This window comes from Vespa crabro, chromosome 9, assembly GCF_910589235.1.
Source record: "Vespa crabro chromosome 9, iyVesCrab1.2, whole genome shotgun sequence".
In the NCBI taxonomy this organism is placed as follows: domain Eukaryota; kingdom Metazoa; phylum Arthropoda; class Insecta; order Hymenoptera; family Vespidae; genus Vespa; species Vespa crabro.
The window spans coordinates 6,122,524-6,147,695 of NC_060963.1; the positions used below are offsets into that span (position 1 = coordinate 6,122,524).

At 35.1% G+C, this 25,172-nt stretch overlaps 1 protein-coding gene across 7 annotated transcripts in view; it reads left to right on the forward strand.

Moving 5' to 3' along the window:
* LOC124426743 (putative polypeptide N-acetylgalactosaminyltransferase 9) overlaps window positions 1-25,172 on the forward strand; it is a 174,126-nt gene that overhangs the window by 16,857 nt on the left and 132,097 nt on the right. For 6 of the 7 annotated variants that reach the window (XM_046968804.1, XM_046968815.1, XM_046968807.1 and 3 more), the window contains one exon: window positions 6,391-6,497. The exons of the other annotated variant lie outside the window; for it this stretch is intronic. The gene's annotated coding sequence lies outside the window, so the exon portion shown is untranslated. The remainder of the gene's footprint in view (window positions 1-6,390; window positions 6,498-25,172) is intronic. 7 annotated transcript variants of the gene reach the window in all.

Below are 25,172 nucleotides of genomic sequence, written 5' to 3' on the forward strand. Positions count from 1 at the left end.
CTCGCAGAGGAAGGTATGGCAAGAGTTAGATTACAGCTTGGACATCTGTCGAGTCACACGTGGTTCCCACATCGAATTTCTATAATGTATTGTGATGTGAAACAAACTTTGAGAGTTTCTCTTTACAATGATATGCACATGAAAGTTATACTGTATTTAGTACTTGTGCAACGAACCATTTAAACTATTACCGAGCTTTATGCGTAACCCCGTATTTTAAGATTCATTTAATACTTTTTATTTTCCTAATTTTCTTTTTCTTTCTTTTCTTTTCTTTTAATGCAACTTCGTCCGATTATCATTAAACTGTTATCAAAAATTGTATTACATCGAGGATAGTAATTAAATTATCAGATAATTCATGGCTTATTTCCTTATTACGCGCGGATAACTTTCTCCATATAATAATAATCGCTACGTTATATAGCTACGTGAGGAAGCAAGTATGATATAAAATGAGCCATAAAAAAATCTCGACATAATAACGATATAGTGTTAATAATCGTAACTTGTTTCCTCGTAAGAATAGAAAGTTTTTACAATGTATTAAATTCAAAAAAAAAAAAAAAAAAAGAAAAAAAGAAGAAAAGAGAGACCATTTGATCTTTGCTATAACGAACGAGGAAGAAATATCGCGTCGTAAAACGTTTAAAAAAATTCGTTCATCACTATAACATATATTAATAATCATTTTTTTTAATTTAAAAAACATATAAATAAATATTAAAAAGAAGTTACACGTATGTAGCTATATATACATATTATATAAGAAACAAAGGATGTCAGATGCGAGACTCGATTATTTCATCATCGCGGCATACATTTTTCTTTATTCTACGAAATCATGTGGGAATTTTGCATCTCTGTAACATCGGTTAAAAAATCGATGTTGTCCAACTTTAATTAATCGTACGATCGTCATCATCATCATCATCATCATCATCATTATCATCATCATTATCATAATCATTATTATTATTATTATTATTTTGTAACATCGTACTAGTTTTGATATCAATTTAAGGTGTAAATTATTTTGAAAAAGCTAGGATTGCTAATAAAAATGATTTTTTTAGAGGCATAATTCTTCGTTCGTTTTATGAAAGCCAGTATTCGTGGAAATGTTTCTCTCTCTCTCTCTTTCTCTCTCTCTCTCTCTCTCTCTCTCTTTCTCTCTCTCTCTCTGAATACGTGCTATCAACTTCCTATTACACGATGATTAATCTTGTTCGTTACAGTATACAATTTTACATACGTATTACGCGGAGGGATTTTTAAAATGATATTTGCAATATAACCATGCCAATGTATCGTGTTACAGACTTTATCATACAATAGTATCGAATGAGTCGGTAAAAGTCAAAATGAAAATAACGATAAGACCATTAGAGAATCACTTTTGATGGATAATTAATTGAAGACAGCAATACCGTACTATTACTATTATTACTACTATTATTTACTATATACAGACCATTGGCTACAAAGCTATGAGATTTTACGAACAATAAACTGCTACTGCGTTCAATAAAAAGAACATTTATTAAAATCGGAAGTCATTGCGAAAATAGAGGAATTAAATCAAATGTATTTAATATGACGTATATAGGTATGCACACGTACATATATACGCTTTATCTTATTTGATAGTAAACATCTTAATTTGCACGACATTTGTGGTTTTGTTTTATCAGTTTACTGTTAAGTTTCTTCCGTTCGGTCTAACTAGATAAGAGCATTAATGTAATAGCATATTATATATGCGTGTCCTTGAACAATTGCGAAAGTACATCCGGTTTCTCTATTTGGTAATTATTTTCCAAACTGTTCGATGTTAACTTTTTTATTTGGTGAAGTAAAAATTCGTCAAGTTATTTCATAAAATAAGTCTACCTAACTTTCGCAGGTCATCCATCAAAAGCTTCCATCCATCCATCCATCCATCCATCCATCCATCCATCCATCTATTCGTTCATTCGTTCTTTCATTTTCGTTTTCTTCTCACCAATACTAAGCTATTATAGGCGAGTATAACGGCAAATGTTTGTACTCTCATCATCCGTTAAAAAAATCACGTTTGATCATTATTAGTCAAGGTAGTTATTAGACGCGTAATTACGAATTTCCCTGTGCACGGTTTAAATTTAAATTTCTACGAGACGTTTCAAGCAGTCCTCATTTCCTTACAAGAGTTGAATTGGCAGCGAGCCCGTGTTGTTGGAACGATCGTGAGGCTTTTTTCGGGATTAATGACTTTTCTCGGACAATTACCATCGAGATTGCATCGCCGTGTCTACTCTTTTTTTTAGCAACCTTCGGAGTCATCTTATCTTTTTCTCCGTTGGCTCACGTACATTTCCACCAAGACAATCGCGAGACAATAGGATTGCTGGTATATAACGACGAGGTAAACCCACTTTTGAGATAAATAATTACGTAATGGCGAAGAAGCATTGTCTCTAAGATCGATCCAATGTTCGAACATAGCGCTATAAGAAAGATAGGAGTAGCCTTTAATCGGTCAATTATTTAAGATAAACTCGGCTTAATTTGATACTTGTCTGTGTGTTATTTTTTCTTTTCTTTTTTCTTTTTCTTTTTTTTTTTATTCAACATGCTTAAACGTAAATTATTCTCGTTATTTTTGGATATAAAGGAGATCGCATATTTATTTGAACGGAACTTGATCACATAGATTTTTTTTCCAAACTAAAAGTATAATGTCGAGTTGAAAATCGACGTATGAAAGAATTCCCATTGAATTTTGAATTCCTATAAGAGATAAGAAGAGAAGGGGGTGAGAGGAAGGAGCAGTGGAGGAGTAAAAGGAGTAAGAGGAAGAAGAAAGAGGATTGGTAAGTTGCAAAGGGTAAAAGGGGAAAAAGAGACGGTCGAGAATCCACTCGACTTGGATTAAAAACGGTAAATACGTAGAAGTTGACACACGAAAGCGGAGCTTTTCCAGTGAGTATTCGGATCTCCGCGGCAGATTCGTGGACAAGGAAGGGACTATGTAAAGGTGACGAGGGGGAAAAAGAAAGATAGAGTAATAGATAGATAGGTAGATAGAAAGAGATAGAAGTTCGTAAAGGTAGACACCCAGTAGAAAGGAAAGGCAGAAAGTGTGGTTACGAATTCACAATGGCATTGTTCGGAATCCTCTTCCTCCTCTTTCATCGCTTTATCCTTTCTCCTTCTCACCATATATATTTCTACCTCTCTTTCTCTCTCTACTTTCCACTTCCCCTCTCCCCTTATTCCCTTCTTTCTCTTACCTCTCTTCCTTCTCCATCCACTTTACGCAAACCCTTTTCCTCCTTCTACTGCGTCGTTCCGCCATTAATGGTTTCCGTTTCCGCTGTCTCAATCTCACATTCGAAGATCCAAGCTCTATCCACCTCAACCCTTTTTCCTCTCCTTTACACACCTTCCTATTTTCTTTCTCAATGATTCATTACCCTATCGAAAATAACTTTTCCGCCATTCGATGGACCTTCGTTACTTACTCATCCCTATCGAAGGATTTTTAGAAATGAAAAATTTTTCTTTCTATCTTTCTATTTATATATATCGAATATTTTATAACAAGTATTTTTCAGCAGTAGGTAAATTAATTTAAATGGATTTTTCTTAGTTCTTTTTTTTTTATCTTTCATTGATACAATTGCTAAAGCGTGAAATAACAAAATGGAAAAATGATCTTGTGTATTCGAACGATTGGATAGATAGATAAATATATAGAAAGAGAGTGAGTGAGTGAAAGAGAAAAGGAAGGGGGAGAGAGAGAGAGAGAGAGAGAGAGAGAGAGAGAGAGAGACTAGGTTTAATTGTACATTCGAAATAAAATACCATCTCTCACACAGACTGATCGAAATTGCCGAGGAGGATATAAATACCGAAGTTCCTATCTCTGGATAGAATCGAACGATGATTCGGTGGCGACGGTGTGCCGATCGATTTAACCGAATGACCAATTTAGTACTGCGATCGAATAAATTCTTCGTTAAACGAGCGTACCAAATGTCTCTCGGCGATCCGAATCGCTTAATCTTTGTTTCTATCGACGTAACGACGCTTGTCCCACCCTCCTCCTTTCTATCTCTCACTCTCTCTCTCTCTCTCTCTCTCTCTCTCTCTCATTGTGTCTTTACTTTCCGAAATCTTATGATTCTTTATGTCTTTATCAAATAGATAAGGACATGTGGTTAAGTATGAATATTTTACGAAAATAAAATGGAACGAAGAGAAATAAAAGATTGAAAGGAATATTGCTTTAAAAGTACGCGCCCTTTTAAATAACCGTATCGCGTGTCGGTTACGTTCTAATTAACGGAGGCGGTTCAATGAAGAGAGGAGGAGCACGTAGAATGTATCCGACTTAATTAAAAACGAAACGGACCGTGGAAGAATTTCGAGTCCACGAAATTAAAAGTACATGTACTTGTACTAAACGGAAATCGATGAGATTATCGTAACGCATTGATCCGAGAAATATATTTTAACTAAGACAAAAGATGAACGAGTAGTATTTTTAAAGATATACGAAAATGGGCTACATATATATTGCTTTGAATGGCTTTCGTTCGTTTTCTTTTTTTTTTTCTTGTGTGTGTGTGTTTTTCTTTCCTTTTCTTTTTTGTAAATAATTTTCAACGTTTGCTATTTCGTTTGCTGAAATTGAGCTGGTTTAATTCGAATGGGTACGGCGGAGGTTTGAATGGAAGATTCCGATAGTTGCGTTGTCCGTTTGAGTTTATTTTTTCGATAGATTCATTTTCAGGATAAACTGATCTCTTGAATTTCGACATCGATGTTCACGTGGAAATTGGAAGTTCGTTCCTTTTTATTTTCACTTCTGTGAACTTTTTATTTCTTTCCAGTCGATATGTGCCGTCAGAAAAATGTTGTCGATTGATACAACATTAAATATGAAAGGAAACGATGGAGTGATCGATAAAGATACCCAAATGGAAAAAACTTTGTATTATGTATGTATGTATGTGTATATATATATATATATATATATATATATATATATATATAAACTTAGGTTTATGACTGGAACACCTAATTGAGTATCTTGGATTAAACTCTTCACGTATTACAATTAAAATGCATAAGCTTTACTTCTAGATTTTTACAATTTAAATATGATTTTTTCGCTTAAGATTATTTGTAGATCAAAAAAATGATATTCTCAAAATTTTATATTTTATGAGCTATTATATATATATATATATATATATATATATATATATATATATAAACTCTTTTTGAAACGATATAACTTTCTACATTTTTATATTTTATTCGATCCAATAGATATTCGAGTTTAAAAGGGACATTCTATATATTTTATCGCGATACACAATACACAGTTATCTTATTTTTACTGCACTTCGTGATATTATTTTACTATAAGATTGCAGAAGTCGAGAAATATCGGCGTTGCTCGTTTAAGAAAGAGATAGAAATAACGAAATACGAGCTCAACTGAATATCCAAACAATTTTGTAATTCTTTTGGTCTCTTAATGCTTCTTCCTGTTTCTTTCTCTCTCTCTCTATCTTCCTTTTTTTATCCTTATCATGTCCCATCTATGTTCGAAACGATAGGTAAATATTTAACGATATCACAGAATATAAGAGCATCTGGAATCTCCTCTTCTAGCGCATAGCAATGATATCACGAAGAAAATACATTTTTCATATTCGTCCATGAGCTGTTCCATTTGCATAATCGTCGTATAAGTAATATAATGCGCGTGAAATCTCCGTTACTGAAAAGTATCTGAACCCTAAACAGATTCTTGCAAATTGCTGACATGACAATGCGACTTTTTCTTCTCGTAAATATCGCTACTTCGCTAAAGTATATATAGATATAAATATATATACATATATATATATTTTTTTAATATTTTCATGTTATGAAAGTTTCATTTCATTTAATATTACGATATTATCTTGGTAATAAATATTTTTCTTTATTAGATTTCTTTATTATTTTTCTTTATTAAATCAAAAAATGCACGAGTTTTGTTTCGATAAAACTCTCAACGGATAGAAATACGTGAGTGCTCAAACGAATGAGCTATTTAAAGACCTAACGGTGTCGTCTATACGTTTGCCGTTTATTCTCACGGATTCTAAGGTGAACTTGATCTTTTTCCAAGTTTACGTTACCTCGCAAACGTGTCGAGTCTACGTATCAAAAAGAAGTAGAAAATGTTTATCTCGGTAGATCGGTTATTAAGATAAATAATCTTGATATAGGTTAAAGAGTTATAAAAAATAAGTAAACAATCGTTACTTTATGACTCTTACGTTGATACATTATTTTCTTTAAAATGTAAAATTTGATCTAATTAAATTTTACCTTTGTTTACAGTTTTAGAAAAACGGATTTGGCTTTGCGACGCTCGTATCCATTTTATTAAACGAACATGACACGAGATACATAAGTGCACTGGATAAAATGAACAAACGATAATACAGGTCAGATATCTATATTATTATATTAAATATTTCTTTCGAAATGCAATATAGTATCGATGCGATGAGAAACAATCGATCAGATTTATTCAATAAGTACTTATTTATTATGAATTCATACGTAATCTTGTAAGATTTTATAAGATAGATAAGAGTTCATATTTTTCCTCAGAAATATTAAATAGAAAAACGATAATCAAGAAAATTGAATAAATAGCTATCGATTCACATATCGTTTGCTTGTAGTAAAACGTTAAAGTTATTTTTACGACTAAGGACGTCGTAAAAATTGATTAGACATACTTGAAATAAATTTATTTATTTATTTATTTATTTATTTATTAGTACATTTAAGTGATCGTATTAATAACAATCGATGTATTTGATTTTGAAGCGCAATCAATAAAAAGGATATTAAAATCGATCGATTATAGGATTTTTATTGATATTTTTCACTGGCCATCAAAAGATTCTCTCGGTGTCGAATACTCGTATGAAATTCAAAGAACTAGCGAAAAATAAGATTTTACGGTTTAGCACGCTCGAATGGATTCACGTTTACTTCATATTTTTACGACAGTGCCCACATTCGCACAATAGATGCTGCGAATGACAGAAGAGGAATGCGCGTTTATTGCTTCGATGCATTCGACGAGTCCTTCGAAGATTCTACGTCTATTTAAAAAATGGAGCTCCTTCCATCCGACGTTGTTTTTCCAACAGACGTTTGTGCCTTCTTCTACGATTTTTTTTTCTTCTTCTTTTTTCTCTTCGTTTTTTCTTCGCTCTTATTTATCTCTTTCTCTCTCTCTCTCTCTCTTTTTATCTTTTCCTTCTTTCTCTTACTTTTCTGCCCATTTACTCTTTTTCTTCGAGTACATAGCTGCAATTTATGGACTGTTCGCGAGAAACGGTAGAAGATGGGTGATGGGAGAAGGAGGAAGAAGAGGAGGAGAAGGAGGAGGAGGAGGAGGAGGAGGTGGAAGAGGATGAGAGAGATGGTGGTGATGGTGGAGGAAGGAGGTTGAGTAGATAGAGAGGGACGAAAAGAAGAGAGGGTATCCTGACCGATAAATCGCTGCTCGTAAAGTGTCCCACCCCATAGCTCAACCCTTTTGGTGAAGGAGGAAAAGCAAGAGGAAAAGAAGGAGGACGGTTGGATAGGTGGTACTACATTTTATAGGAGAATTTTTGTTGAGAAGGACCGCCTGCCGTCGATGGTCGCAAAGACGAAGGACGACGAGTGTGTGAGAGAAGAGTTTGCTGGGAGTAAGAGGAAGGGTCAGGTTGAAGCGGGGCGAGGGGTAGAGAGGATGGCAGAGAGAATCTGCGGAGAATGGCTTGGACGTATGACGTTGACGCGCAACGAGAAAAAAAAAGAGAAAGAACGAGAGATTTTTCCATTCCGGAGGAATCCTCTTCGAGAGCCATAAAGATTCTTATTTCTATTTCTTTTTTTTTCTCTTTATATATTTTTGTTTTATATTTTTCTTATTTTCTTTATTTTTTTTTTTTTTTTTTTTTATTACTCGAGTTCGTTTATATTCGTGAAAGGACATGTAGAAAGAAAAAAGGACAAAAGATAAATAAAGTTTGAGCATTGAAAACGTGAAAGAGAGAGAGAAAGAGAGAGAGAGAGAAAGAGAAAGAGAAAGAGAGAGAGAGAGAAAGAGAAAGAGAAAGAGAGAAAGAGAGAGATATTTATAAGCGAATGTATTCTTCATTACTCTGTGTTTCGACGAGAAATTGATTAGTTTTTTTTTTCTTCGATGTCGTAAGATGCAGATAAATGCGCAAGTAAGTACCTAAGATGCACTGACATCCAAGGTGATCGGGAAATGCGAGAGGGTCGTCCTTTCACACAGCATAAAGAAGCGGAAAGGTTACGATTGACTCAGTCATAGATATTTTAAGAATGATCATTTTTACGAGTTTTACAAAGGATATAAGAATAATTTATTTATTTATATATTTTCTTCGTTTTCTTATTAATTGCATAACTATGATAATCGTTGATTATTATATACCGATAAGATTGTTATCATTGATCGGTATATATATATATATATATATATATCATGTGCGATTAAACGGATTTCAAATGGATGTATTTTTTTTTCTTCTTTTTTTTTTTTTGAACGATCGATATTATTCCGACATGGCGCATCGTAATCGTAAAGAAAATTATATTTTAAAAATAGATTTCCTCCTTGAGGAAAATCGCCTATAATATTTTCTATTATCGATTCCCAATTTCGTGTCGGTTCTTTCACGAATGTGGTCTCGAAGCTCTTTCGCAATGTGCAGTTGTTCACTGAAGGACCGAAATACCGAAGAAAGAGAGAAGGAAAAAAAAACAAAAAAAAAAAAAATAATACAAAAAAAATAAAAATAAAAATAAAGAAAAAAAGAAGAAAGAAAATGAAAAAAAAAAGAAAAGTAAAGAACATAGGCAGGCTTACGGTCACGCTATCGAACGGATGCAAAACCGGTTTCTTCTCGGAAGAAACGATTAATAAAACTTAGGAACTTCGTAGCAGTGCAACCGTACTCCTTTGCGATTTGTGCTTATCGAAGGAAAAGAGAGAGAGAGAGAGAGAGAGAGAGAGGTGAACGATTTATTGACCGGCCTAATCCACGATCGAAGTTAAGCCGTACTGTAGTAGTTAAGAATATCGGAGAAGAAATAGAAAGAGATAGATAGATAGATGTAGGGAGAGAGAGAGAGAGAGAGAGAGAGAGAGAGAGAGAGAGAGAGAGAGAGAGAGAGAGAGAGAAATAAGCAGGGAAATTTGCAAGTGGTGAAAAAGAAGGAAAAGTTTAACGATGCCAACGTAAATTCGAGTTTACAAGGGACCTATACGCCTCTTCAGTTTTCGCGTATCGAAGCTGCACTCCTGTTTTTTCACGAAAATCCGCGAGCATATTCCGTTTCCATTGTACTACAATGCTACCACGTTTTCGGTCATGTACTTTTTTTCTTTGTTTTCTTTCTTTCTCTCTCTCTCTCTCTTGCTCTCTTTCTTTCTTTCTCTCTCTCGCTCTCTTTCTTTCTTTCTCTTTCTCGCTTTCTCTAACTCTCACGAATACATCGATTTTAGAGAACTGAAATGAACGGTGCTGCATGGTCTCGAAAAGGTCTCTTGTTCGACGAAAAGCTTTGACCGCTTTTTTCTTTTTTTTTTTTCTTATCACTCTCGCACAAGCTTTCATTCGATAAGGTGTTCTTGCGTGCGAGAATATTCGTGGCGGTTTCGTTACTTCCGTACGTCTTCTATGTACGAGTGCGATATAATAGGTAAGAGAAAGTAGAGTATTTATGGATATGTATATTTAATCGAATCAACATTTTTTTCTTTTATCGAAAAAAAAAAGGAGGAAAGCATGTAATGTAACTCGTATTCAAATCACCTTTGCGTTAATTATCTACTTTATTTTTGTCGTGATATTTTTTCTGTAAAATATATATCAATATATATATATATATATATATATATATATATATATATATATATATATATATATATATTTCTTTTTTCTTTTTTTTTTTTAGCACGATGAATTTTCGACAACAACAATAGAAGAGTTGACAAACGATATTATATTTCTAAATTTATCAGAGACACGTTCACGTTTCACATCGAAATTTAAATATCGTTTCAATCTGTATCCATTCTATTTATAGTTAAACATCAATGTGATGTACTACCTGATCGAATCGAAAGATTTTCCTTTCTCTCTTTCTTTTTTTTGTTTTTCGTTTCTTTCTTTTTTTTTCTTTTTTTTACATCTTTCTTTCTTAATTTTTTTTTTATTTTTTCTACAAATCAAAGTACACGTACCGAAGTACCGTATTCATTCGACATATAAACATTCAAAATTGGGAAGCATGCAACTCCTTTCGTACCGGTCGACTGATCGCTTTCTTTTCTTTCCTTCGTTGAGCTTCGATTTCCCATTGGGACGTGGCTTTAAATTTGACAAAGCTTCTGATATGCCACTGACTCCCCATACTCTACCTCTATTGGAAACGATCCGCTCCAATGGCGCGTTCGCTTGGCTCAACTCTCGCGATACGCGCGAGGACTATCGATCGATAGTTTGCTTGCTTGCTTGCCTGCCTGCCTGCCTGCCTGCTTTTTCGCTAGTTCGCCGCTAGCTCGCTAGCTAACTCGCCAACTCGCTTCGGGAATTGTTCGGAGAAGCTTGACGTGTCGTAAATTCCTTTCTCCGCTTTGTCGGTTTATCGTATCGATTTTTATCGTACACTTTGTCCACCGTTCGGTGGAATCATCCGATTCTTGATTGGACTTCGATTAAGAGGATTGTCTTCTATGAAACTTCAAACAAATCGATAAGATTGCGATTACTTTAAATAGAAACGATCATAAACTCCTTTCTCATATATATATATATATATATATATATATATATATATATATATATATATATATATATATTATTTTTTCATCCTCTAAAGAAACAAGCTCTCTTTCTTTTCTCTTTTTCTCTCTCTCTTTGATACTTTTGTTTGATCTCCCGAAAAAAAATTCTCGAAGAATAAGTAATTACGCGAGTAATTACTCTTCGTCATTCATTATTTTAAGAGAGAGAGAAAGAGAGAGAGAGAAAGAGAGAGAGAGAGAGAGAGAGAGAGAGAGAGAAAGAAAAAGAAGAAAAATTGTTTCCTCGTAGACAAAGATCGATTCTGCACTCTTTTTACGGTAATCGCAAAGAGCTCGATCTTTTATTTGACGCTGTCTGACGGAAGGTATTCGAAGCAATTTACGAGGCGCACGTGCCGATTACGGCCGAATCTTCGTGTCCTCCAGCTGATATATGCCGCAATAAAGGGTCAAAGAGGAGGAACCGATGGAGATAGACCTGTACGGGGAAATGAAACTTGCTGGGGTAGGATATAAAAAAAAAAAAGAGAGAGAGAAAAAAAGAAAGAAAAAGAAAAAATAGAGAAAGAAGATTATAAACGAGCAAAGATGGATTCGCGAAATTAACAAGCTTTCCATGAATTTTCTTTTGTAAATTGTTCATAGTCGTTTCAACAACGACTTATCATTAATTAAATTTTCTTAACATTAATGAAACATAAATAACGCATATTTATATCTACTGTTATTTCAATATCATTAAAAGTTTCTCAAAAGAACTCAGCAATAATTTAATTTATTATCAGTTTCAATTAGATTCTTCAAATGTTTTTTAAGCTTGGAAGACATATCAAGCTTTTTATATAATGTATAACAATATCTAACAATAACAATAATAATAATAATGTTGCATGTACAAGAATTCAGGCAATAACAGGATTTATTACTAAATATTAACAACATTCTATACATTTTTCAATTGGAAAATATTTCTTCCACGCTTGCGACGTCATGTTTTGTCTCTCTGGCTTCTCCGTAAAAATAAACAGACATAACTATCAACACAACATCAACAGAAGGTCAACAACTCTCTTACCTTAATATTTAGAAACTGCTGTATCCTCTGAACAGACTCTTATTTTCGATACAATAAAAAAGATATAATATATCTAATAGCGACAATATAATGATAGTAATAATAATAATAGTAGTAATAGTAATAGTAGTAGTAGTAGTAACAGTAGTAGTAGTAGTAGTAGTAGTAGTAGTAGTAGTAGTAGTAGTAGTAGTAGTAGTAGTAGCAATAGTAGTAGTAGTAGTAGTAATAATAATAGTAGTAGTGTGTGTGTGTATGCATAGGGATAAGTTGATGCGAATGTGACGAAAACAAAAAAGGAAAAAGAAGAAACGAAAAATAACCATAAGCTTTTAATTCGGCGCACTTATAATTTATTATTCAACTACATAAAGGATACAAAGGACGTGGCGTTAAAATTCGTTCGTTTGAATATTTTTTACAACTCATATTCATTCGTATATTCAGTAGAGAGATAGAGATAGATAGATAGATAGATAGATAGATAGATAGAGAGAGAGAGAGAGAGAGAGAGAGAGAGAGAGAGAGAGAGAGATAGAGAGATAGAGATAGATATCCTTCTCATCATCAGAGTCGAGAAGCATTAAGGATCCCATTGCTCGCTGCGATAACTCGAGTCGACGGTTCCTGGCAGTACTGCGACAGGTGTCAGTACTCTTCTCCTTCTCCCTCTCCCTCTCTCTCTCTCTCTCTCTCTCCCTCTCTCTCACTCTTTCTCTCTATTTCTATCTCTGTCTCTCCAACTTAGCCCTTCGATGCAACTGCAGTCACGCGGAGGGCATGCGCTTGTTCACGCGTGCACATGCACACGTGCATATACATACCTACATACATCTATACACCAATACATGCATACACTTGTGTCGTTCTCGTTTTAATGCGATCATCCGTCAGCCAATCGTGGCTCACCATCGTTCCATCAGTCAGGCTCCGCGAGGGTTTCGCTCTTATTTCCTTGTTTGCTGGATGATTAACCGTACTTAACCGACTAGCGGCGCACATGTGCAATTCCTTGATGAATAGTCGCTTTGCTTTTCGTGAAAGACTTTGAGAGTTAGCACTGAAAAGCAGGTACATTCGTATGTGCTTCGATTATGTTCCTAATTGGCAGTGTGGATTTTTATTTCTTTTTTATTTTTTTTTTATTTCTTTCTTCTTTTTTATTTTTTTCTTCTTCTTTTTACTACTTTTTTTATTTAATTTAATTTTGTTTTTATTGTTTCTTTTTTCTATTCTTTCTTTTTCTTTATAACATTTTATATACCTATATATATGTACACATGCACATGCTCAAGCACACGCACACGCACATTTTTTTTTTATATAGGCGAGTTCAATCGAATATAATTGTACAATAAAACACAGTTAAATATGATTCCGATAAATCGTTTTTCGCTCTTGAATTTTATTTTATTGGGAATTTACAAAGGTCTCTTTCAAAGTTACAATGTTTTACAGAAACGTTTGATTTATTCATAAGGGCTTTGGCAGTTTTGCGGGATAGAAATTATGTATAGATAATTTGTAATCAGGGGAGAAATATAATGTGCTTTACGATTAATAATTTTGCTTTTAACAACTTAAAACTCGGTCGAAACTCGGAGTTCGCACTCGGTAAGTCTAATGTAGGGGTTGTGTACGGATCGATTGCGCTTCGTTCTCGTTATTAAATTGTAGTTGTACAGTAGAGACTTACGTGTTTCGGCCTTTAACCTTCGCTGATATACACGTGGTATATATAATATATCGGGTGTCCCTTGAGTATATGATCCCCTTAAAAATGACGATTTCTCATATTTTTCGCGTGTCTTTTTTTATATATATATACACGCACACACACACACACACATATATATATATATATATATCAAGAACCTATTTGGTATATGTAAATATTGAAATAACATCGTGTTTTTATTTTTCTCTCTCTTTTTTCTTTTCTTTTTTTTCTTTCTTTTTTTTTTTCTTTTTTTCTTTAAATTTTCTACCCACAACGTGAATCACATTTCGTGAATCCACGTTAGTATTACAAGAGATCACAAATAAACAGCGATGTCCCGTTTCGACCTTGTTTCGATTACATTCCAAAAAGAAGAGAGATAGAGAATCGGAAAAGTAAAGAGAAGAGAAGAGAAGAGGAAGAAAAGAAAATAAAGAAAAGAAATCGAGTGAGATCGATGTACGGGATAACGTGCGAACGCGTACTCGTGGGCATTCCTTGAAATCCGAAGCTTTAAAGCTGCTGCCTACCATGGGAATCTCGGTGGTAGCTCACGAAAAAAAAAAAAAGAGAGAAAGGATTCCTGGAAGGGCAGATCGTATTTTTCGTTTCTACGAAAGATCCGATACACGAATTCCTACGATAAAACAAGGATTGCCGTTTTATTATAACCTTTAACTCGCTTTTCTCTATTCTTCGATTTCGATTTAGTTAGCGAACTTTAAAGGTTATCCGTCTATAAGTTTTTATTAAATTAATGTTCGATCAGAAGTGAAGTTTAATAGGTAACTATTTTTAAATGATTATACAGATCAATAAGATACCTAAATATCTAAGTACTTAAATTATCCATTAATTTAACCATCATTCGCATGATATTACGCGAATACGAATATTAGACTAAATTATACAATGTGTAGATGAGAGCTGTCAAAATCGTATGATTTTGATCAGACATTTTATATTATATTATATTTTTCGTTTAGTAACAAATTTTTATTAGATCGTTTAATGGACATTGAAAGACCGATGGAATATTTATTGATGTTATGATCTTATCAAAGTGACACGCCATCGAAAAAGTTTGTATTAGCATAATCCCTTTAAGGGAATTCAAATTCATTTAAACAAAGAATTCATTTTTTTTATAATTAAATAATAAGATATGATCTTAAAAATAAGATTTCACTATAAAATTTGATAAATCGTACGTCGAAATCAATCATCCAACATAGCTTAGAAGTCGGAAGATTATATGGCCACTTTACTAACTTTATTGAACTTTCGATCTCGTGTCGTAGATATTCCTATAGTGTAAACCTTTTACCATTGTTGGGTTGCAAGCGAAACGTATAATCTTTTTTTTTTCAGGAACGAATATAACTTGTGTTGAGTCAGTTAAAAAAAAAAAAAAGAAAAACGCTTTAAACAACATAAGACGAATTTTTCTTTTTCCTTTCAAAAATATTTGTGACGCATGCAAAGAAAATTTAATTAAAAAAATATACGGTTAATATGTTATTATAATTCCTCATTTACTTTATATATTTATTAGTAAGAACAAAGCTTATGACGAACGATTTAGGTTACCGGTATGCCTTTGACAATTCTCTTAAAATATAAAATATATGAACGTATATTATACGTGAATTTCATTGAATGCAAAAGAGAATGAGAAAGAGATAGATAGAGAAAGAAAAAAAAGGGAGGGAGTGAGAGAGAGAGAGGGGGGAGTTAGGGAAGGAGGGAAAGAGTAATTTAATTTATTTCTATTAATTTTGAATAAAGTGGATTTCTCTCTTTTCCCTTTATAACTTTCGCCTTGAATACTCAAAGGACATATCTGCCATTTCTACGTTCACCTTTACACTTTTCATCCTCCTATATTTGCACATACGTGCATAATTTATATATATATATATATATATATATATATATATATATATATATATATATTTATGTTCGACGTGTACAATTGTGAGCGATAAAATCGCGCTCTTCGAGTTTTATAAATATTGAATTGGCAGCATCGGGGCCGGGGCATCGCAAGAGGTGGTAGGACGACGGTGCAACGTTTGCAAGAGAATCGCTACTACAGATAGTAGCACGTTCGCGACTCGTAAAACTTTATTCAGCACCAAATACGCAGCGTACAAACTTCATTTTTCTACGAGTTAACTGCGGACGTGTCGTCAACGTTCTCGGATATGTGCGCACGTACTTGCGTGTGAGAGCTCTCGCGTAGATGTTAAGGACAAAAAATGGTGGAACAGCGGTAAAAAGAGAGACGAAGAGAGAAATAGATATCTAGAATGAAAATAAGAAAAATAGAGAGAGAGAGAGACAGAGAGAGCGAGCGAACGAGCGAGCAAGAATAAGAGTTAGAGCGTAGATGGGCGTAAAAATGAAAAGTTTTATTAGAAAGTCCCAAAGAAAATATTTATTTTATTTTCATACTTTTGTTCTTCAAGATCTTAAACCATGGTTGTTCAATAGGTTAGAAAAATTGCTAAGCTTTAAATTGATATAAATGGGAGGTGGAAGCAGCATTTTCGATCGTAGAACGTTCGGAGAGCGTGCTCGCGTTTCTTTATCGGAACGCGGAAGCTTTCCGCGAGAAAAATTGGCTTCGCCATGGGCGGTAGAAACGACAATAAAATTTTACCGGCTTCCTCCCTTCGCGTTCTTTACTTTCCTCTCTCTCTCTCTCTCTCTCTCTCTCTCTCTCTCTCTCTCTCTCTTTCTCTCTTTATCCCCACGTATCTATCTTTCTCACGCGTCCATCTATCTTTCCGCGACAATAAGCGAATTCGCAAAATTGCATTCTCAAAATTGCATTCGCAAAATTGGATGACCCTTACTACCAGCAGTAATGCAATTAAGTCATTCAAATACATACACGGCGTATGTGTAAGCCATTAACGTTCATGCACCATTTTCTCTCTCTCTCTCTCTCTCTCTTTCTCTCTTTTTCTCCTTCGCTTTCTTTTTTCTGTTGCCATCGTTTTTTTTTTCTTTCTTTTTGCTTTTTATTTTGTAACCATAGAAAGGAGAGGGGAAAAAAATGAGAGGTTTAAAAATGGAGGCGTGCAAATTTTTGGTCGAACAACATGATCCCTCGATGTTCGTTTTTGGTTTAGTTTGAAAAACGAGCTCGTTTGAGAGATCTCCTAAAGTATAGCATGGAGTGAGTGAGAGGGGGAGAAACGAGGTCGATGGAGCCGATACGTAAACTCGCTAAAATTCCATGGGTAGTCATTCATTCGGTTGCCGGACCGCAAATTGAGCGGTTTGTTTCGTGCGGGCAATTCAGTCCAAATGGAAACCAGGGTCTTGCGGTGGCGTGAGAAAGAAGAAAAGAGAAAGATAGACAGAGATAGACAGACAGAGAGAGAGAAAGAGAGAGAGAGAGAGAGAGAGAGAGAGAGGGAGAGAAAGAGAGAGAGAGAATGAGGGGAGAGGGAGTAAGAGAAAGAGAGAAAGAAAACGAAATAAAGGGAAGGATGATGAAAAGATGGAGAAAGAATAAGTGAGCGAAAGAAAGGGACGGGAAGTCTCGACATCCGTCATTTGTCAAGTAGAAAAACGACATTTCCCGAGGTTTCTCTCTTCTTCCTGCATTTGAGCGAATCGCCTCAAAGAATGTCACGATTATTGTTATTGGAATTTTAATCTTCTCTCTACAAAGTTATATCATCCTTTCTTTTTTCTGTATAATGAAAAATAGAAAAGGAAAGAAAAGCGAAATAAGAGAAAGAGAGAGAGATAGAGATAGATAGATAGATAGATAGATAGATAGATAGAGAGAGAAAGAGAGAGAGAGAGAGAGAGAGAGAGAGAGAGAGAGAGAGAGAGAGAGAGAGAGATGCATCACGAAACTTTTCCGACGAAACTGTTCTTATGTCTTCTTGATGGTTGGAGGAGGGGGGATTTATATTCTAGTCGTTCCTCTCCTATCGCCTCCCACTTCTCATCCTCGCTCTTCAACTATAGCAAATAACATAAAAATATACTACTTTGAAGAAGAACTCATTTTACGAGTTGTTACTCACAATTTTTATATTGATTTATATAATTAAGTATACAAAAGAAATAAAATTTGTGACAATATAAAGGAGGATATATATTCATAAGATAAGAAGTAATAGTGAATAAAATAAAAAATAATCCTATTTTGTTACTTATGCGATTGCTTTTCTGTCTCCTGTCTTTTATATCTCCGTTATTTTATATCATGCATCTTCGGTTGTTGGTCGAACTACTAATAACACTTTTTAAATATCTTCCTATAAATTGAAGATAAGTCTCGCTGTCATCTATATCGCACGAATTGTTCTCTTTTTAACAAAATTTTTCGAGATTTTGTTGGTTTTATTGAACCACGAATGAATAAAATCTTTTATCCTTTATATCATCAATAACGGTCGTAGATCGTGGTGTTATTTAAGCAAAATCAGCATAAGTAATTATTAACTTTTAGATTTCGTTGATTCGATGAATGTAGCTTATAGTTGCAGTCTTTTATAATATTAAATGCAATACAAAATTGAAATGGAATCGAAGTAATTGTGTTATCACGGATTAAAAGGTGACTAAAAAAAGATGAGAAAGAGAGAGAGAGAGAGAGACAGAGAGACAAAGAGAGAGAGAGAGAGAGAGACAGAGAGACAGAGAGAAGGTTTCTGTTCCACGAAAGAGACAAGAAAAGAGAAAGAGAAAGAGAAGGTTTCTGTTCCACGAAAGAGGCAAGAAAAGAGAAAGAAAAAGAAAAGGAGAAGGAGGGTTTCTGTTCGAAGGAAGCAAGAAAAGAGTGAGAAAAAGTGAGTGAAAAAGGGAGAGAAAGAGGAGAAGTTTGACGTTTCGATTTACGTTTTACAGAGTTAATTGAATGGCTCTTCTCTCACCCTCGTCGCTGTAAAATCGCTTTTAACGACAGGACTTTCTCTCTCTCTCTCTCTCTCTCTCTCTCCCTTCCTCTTTCTCTCTTTTTTCTTTCTCTCTCTCTCTCTCTCTCTCTCTCTCTCTCTCTCTCTCCCTTTCTCTTTCTCTCTTTGTGTGTATGAGGAGCCTATGGAAGCGCAAAATGGTTATTATCTTCGCTACCGCAGACATAGCTGGCTGAGCTCCTGATTTAGTGGGTATCCTCTCGACTTAATCCAGCACATCGAGCACTCGTTCGAATCCCAACCCCTTGTGTCCATCGTTGCTACCACTTCTTTGACTTACCTCTTACTATCTTCCCAAGATCATTCGAATTGGCCCTCGATGAGAGAAAGCCCAACGATAGGAAATTATCGAAGCGGATGCCTGTTTTGTACTCCTCGATCTCGACCACTCTCTGCAACCTTAATTGTTCGCGAAGGAGGATAAAGGAAGATTCATGCAAATCCCGATAATTTCCATTCGTCGAATCTATCTCGTATAGATAACCTAATCCTCCGCAGTGAATCTACAGAAGCACGATTCTAATTCTGATAAGGAAAAAGAAAATATATTCGTATATCTGTATATATATATCCGTATATCTGATATATATATATCTGTATATATATAGAGAGAAAGAGAGAGAGAGAGAGAGAGAGAGAGAGAGAGAGAGAAAGAGAGAAAGAGAGAAAGTGAAATTATAAATGAATTAATCTTAATTATCTCGTGAAGATTGTTCAAGTCGACTTAAAATTAGCAATTTCTCATCGAATTCAATCGATTAGAATGGTAATGATACATCTTATAGATAGGATTGTATAAAAGCTATGGGAAATTTGTAGGTTCTGCACCTGTTTGCGATTTGCACAAGTACCAAGGACCAACAAACACGTGACGCCACATAATCCTCTATCTATTCCATGGAAAGTCGATTTCCGATAATTTGTGTCAGAGCACCAAGTAGCAGGGTAAATAGAAGCTATTCGATAAAGAGAGGAAGGAAGGATAGTAGTGTTTTAGGATCATTTGTTTTTCACAATTTCAGAAATTATGCATCTGATTACATAATCCGGTCTATATTTGATTAACAATAAATTTAACTTTTTAATTTTTGCATGATTTAAAAAAAATCCAATTTATATATATATATATATATATATATATATATATACATGAGAATAAAATTTTCAGGTCGTTTCAAATAGTCAAACGTAATTTGAAAATCGACGATTATCTTAATTAGAATGAAATCATTCTCATATAAGAACTGATTTAGATCAGTTATTCGACATTCAGAAAGTAATTTATCTTTCACGAGGTAAAGAAATATTAACGTAAAACCTTATCAAAAAGCGATTTCAGAAATTTACATCTTTCTTACGATTGAGAGTAGGTTCATCTTAATTAAACGAAATACTTCCTATATTTGTGAACGTATTGAGTACATAAGGAAAAGGTATGTGTACTAAAACGCTTGAGACGCTCGTTGACGCGTACTGCGTTTCCTGAGCTCGTATATCCCGCTCGTGTATACACGTTAATCTCGTCGTAAGAAGAGACTAGAACGGAGAAGTAGATCGGTCTGAACAGATCCAAGGAAAGGAAGCAAGCAAGAGGAGATCGAGTCCTTGAAACTTGGCAGATGGATCGCACCAGAGTAATGGCGTTTTCAAATGCTTTGCCTCGAATATCCACCTGTCTCTCTCTCTCTCTCTCTCTCTCTCTCTCTTTCTCTCTTTCTCTCTCCTATCCTTTTCGGCCTATCATCTCGAATCCAAGACGATGCTGGTGTTCCTGAAAGGTACTCTCTATCTACTCTTAGTAGAGGTAGAATCTCGAGACTTATCGTTCACGATCCGAGTAGCTAGCTGAGTCTCGATTTTCCTTCTCTCTTCTTTTGCTTATCGAATATCTTTCTTGCTCACTCCTTTCTGACGTATTCACACACGAAACCAAAAAGGAAACGCTCAGCTATCCGTCCATACCGTGCCACGAATACTAAGGAATCTTAAAGACGTACCGTTGTGCGACAAGGTGCCTTAAGAGCGTATCGAGAACGTATCTCGAACTTTTCGAATCTCTGTTCTGTATCATCCCCCCCCAACCCTCAACTCAATCACCCACTCACCTATCCATCCATCCTCGTGTCTCCTTCCTATCCCTCTTTTTCCGTTATGAAGAGATTCCCTCGGAACTGCTAGGATACAAAATTCAGTCTCAGTCAGGATCTTTTAGTAAAACCGTTCTTGCAACGTTCGAAAACTTTGTTAACAAGTTTAAATATTATTTCGAAGAGAATCGTTTTGTTTTCTTCATATAGATTAGCCTATCTCGACATATAGCGGAGGTTATTCTTATCCTTGGCACCGTGACTTGGCTGAATAGAGAGACGTTTCTAAAGACGTTTCTAAAGACGTTTCTTTTTTTACCCTGATCTAAATTACTGCGATAACATCTCGAAATGTGTATAATATAAATAAATCGCTGGATACTTAGGAAAATTGTATCTTTAATCGAATATATAGGAATCGATGAATTGTCAAAATTCGATGGCATGGATTTCACAAGCACGTTGAGTACAAATAGGAGGAAAGCTTTAGGGTAACATGGTTCCTTAATCTTGGATGGAATGCATTATATGGCGTCGACGGTGGTTACGGTGGTCTTACTAGACGTTACCAGGGATGCACCATAGTGTTACAGTATGACTCCAAAGCCTCTCGTCAACCCCCAAAGGATTGCTTAGGTCGATGGTGAAAGTCTCTTTTCTCATGATAGCAATAGTAGCGATGATAGAGGTAACATTTTAGTGGTAGTGGTGTCGCTGTGAACACGCCACGCTGCTGTGTCCTATAGGATCCTCGGCCGCATATCAAGCGGCTCCAGGCGTGTTGCAAGATTAATGAGAACCCATCTCCGATGGTCGTTACGGACCTAAGACGATTACATCCTCCTTAAGTTCGCCTATCTTCCTACTCTCTCTCTCTCTCTCTCTCTCTCTCTCTCTCTCTCTCTCTCTCTCTCTCTCTCTCTCTCTCTCTCTCTCTCTCTCTCTCTCTCTCTCTCTCTCTCTCCCTCTCTCTCTCTCTGTCTGTCTCTCTCTGTCTCTCTCTCTGTCTCTCTCTCTCTCTCTCTGTCTCTCTCTGTCTTTCTCTCTCTCTCTCTCTCTCTCTCTGTCTCTCTCTCTCTCTCTCTGTTTCTCTGTCTCTGTCTTTGTCTCTGTCTCTCTCATACATAAGCGTCTTAATCGCCAAGGCCCGTCAGATATGCGCCGCTTTAATTAGTTGATCCAACTTACCTTACGTTCTCGCTATGGGAGAACGCGTTCTCATCGTGACCTCTCGTAGATGTCACCTTTGATGCGAGATGCATGACGAAATCCTCGCTGATGAGAGAAATCCTGTGGTAGAGAAATGAAATTTGTAAGGAGAGAAAATGTAAAAGTTTTAAAAAGATTTGCTTTCATTGAATAAGTAAAAGAGTCTTCTGTTTTTTCTCTCTTTTTTTTTTCTTTTTATTTTCTTTTTCTTCTTTTTTCTTTTGATTGTATGTAGAATAGATCGTGTGAATTTTTTTTTAACGAGTAAATTCGTGCAAACGAGATGAGAAAAAAATGAGAAAAGAACGTTCTTCTTTTTATTTGTTTTTTGTGAATATGTATATATATATGTATGTACATGTAAGTATATAAGTATGTGCGTGAATGTGAGAGCTATCGTCTCGTTGAATTATACTACATTCCTTATCCTAAGCTTGACTATCTCTAAAGCTCCATCAACAACAGGAGCTTTCCTATTTGGAACGAAGTGCGTGTCGCGACTATCAAAGAAGATTACATATTACTTTATGATGAAAGGAATGACAGGAATACGTGCAAATTTGACTTTCTCAGTGTATCTCCCTTCCACCCTCCACCCTTCGTTCATAGTACCTTTATGTATCCTTTCTCTAACGCTGATTAGAGCTCGTCGAGTGCATACTCAAATTTCTACAAAGCGTGAAGGCAAATGTTGATTTTATTATGTAAATCAAATTTTCTTTTCTCTTTGCATTTTGGAAGTAAGTATGATAAAACGTATGCTCTGCGGACTTGTTATTTCCGATAACAAAAGCATATATAATTCTTAATTTTGATATGTAGAAGGAGATTAGATATATAGAAATGAAATTCATTATCGAAATATCATTGTCAATGTTATATTTTATCTTAATTAATAAAAGACGTTAAAAGAATGCAAGTTTGAAATTCCTTTCAAATTGAAGAGAATGAAGAAGAAAATGAAGAAGAAAATGAAGAAGAAAAAGAAATATAATTGTTCGAACTTTCTCTTCTTCTTCTCCGTACTCTTCCCTAACTTCATTTAACATTTATAGGTAAAGTATTGTAATTAGTTTCCTACCATTATTAGGAATGTATTAATTAGTGATGATAAATCTATGTAGAAATTAGCAATTTCCTTTGAATATCAATCCGTACTCTACGTGGTGCAGACTTTACGTCGCATATTACTTATTATTACGTTGTCCAATTAGATAATTGATTTGATAATTTTTATACTATTTCGATTTTTTAGATGTTAAATATATAAGTGGTAGAAAAGTCGAGCATCTGTATATAATTTATATATAACGATTACTCATACTATCTACATAGTGCATACATAAATACATACATTGATGCATATGTACGCACATCTACACACAACTAGATATTACATACTATATATATCCGTGAAAGCGTTCTATAATACGAAGTGTATAGGAGGATGGCTCACTCACAACACTAAAGTCATTACTTTATTCCCTGTCTCGTTCCCGGTAGCCAGGATGAAAGCGGCGAGATCTGGTCGGTCGGTTATCGAATTTTAATAGCATTAGAATTAATAATGCCGCTGTTTACCGAGCTCGCAGCGTCGGTTTTAGGAGGCCGGAAGGGCAATCGAGGCCCTGGCGAACATATACGTAGCGGTGAGTGGTGCGGAGGGTTAGATTAAATTAATCATGTAGCTTCGACCCTTGCTGCTGTCGCTCGATCTATGTGTTCAGAGCTTCGCTGCTGAAACGTCAGGAGTCTCTCTCTCTCTCTCTCTCTCTCTCTCTCTCACTCATATACACCCACATACGGGCACACACCTCCCCAATCCATCCTCATCATACACACACACACACTCACTCACTCACTCCTGGGACGATGGTATCCAAGGTAAATCCTTCGGGTGGCTCCACCACTGCGGTCGCTGTCACTTCGATTTTCCATGTGTTTCTCCTCTCTCTCTCTCTCTCTCTCTCTCTCTATTTCTCTTTCTCTTTCTTCCTTTTGTTTTTTGCTCTCTCGTTCTCTCGATCACGTTACAATGGCCGATGAATGTTGCACGAGCCGTTAGATTCGAGGACACATTGCCGTTGGCTGTTTCGCGATGCGTTAATTCGGCAATAACGATCTGTCAGTTGGAAACAATAGAAACGGTGACGCGTAGTCCGTTCGGGTTCGACGTGTGGCTACACCGGTACGATACACGAGCGATTTGAAGCAGAGCATAGTCAGTCAGCCGGAACTAGCGTTATTCTCTCGGATTTTAACCGATGTTGATCGTTAAGCGAATTGATCTTTTGCATGAATCGACATGATCCTTCTTTTTTTTTTATTTTATTTATTTACTTTATTCTTTATTATTTTATTTTATTTTATTTTATTTTATTTTATTTTATTTTATTTTATTTTATTTTATTTTATTTTTTTCAAAGCAGAGCTTCCTACAAGGAAGTCCACATACAGAAAAGACAAAGTTTCTCTCATTTACGATGTTTTTAGAACTGGAAAGCGTAGTTTGTACTTTAAAAAAAAAAAAAAAAAAGAAAAAAGAAAAAAAAAGAAAGAAAAAAGAAAAGATTTTCTTTGAGGATTTCGAAGGTTTTCTTTCGAAGAAGTAAAAGCCGATCGAATTGAGAGAATAAATAAAGGACGAACGGATTACGTCAAAGTGGAATTTGTCATTCTAAAAGAGTCACTTCTTATCTTTTTAAAAGCTCGCTGGCGCGAGATGAAGTTGCAGATCTCGACGCGTTAAATAAGCACGTTCAGTTCTTCTCAATTCTCTTTCTCTCTTTCTCTCTCTCTTTCTCTCTCTCTCTCTCTCTCTCTCTCTCTCTTTTTCTATTTATCTGTCTATTTATCTATCTATCTATTTCTTTCTTCCTTCCGTCCTTCCTTCCTTTCCTTCTTTCTTCCTTTCTTTCTTTCTTTCTTTCTTTCTTTTTCTCAAGACAAATGGAAAACGAAGCAAGCGGTAAAATTTGTCGACGGTGTAGGCCTTCGTCGTATCTTTTGTTTCCGTCGTAGTTAACTCCTGATTTGTGGCATTTTACTTTCCTTGGTAATGAAAGGAAATTATGTGCGCTTCTTTGTTTCTTTTTCTTTCTTTTTTCTTTTTTCTTTCTCATAAAAAAGAATGAGAGAGAGAGAGAGAGAGAGAGAGAGAGAGAGAGAGAGAGAATAATGCGGTTATATTTTTTCGAGCATAAAACTGCATAAGATTCTATTAGAACCTTTTTTT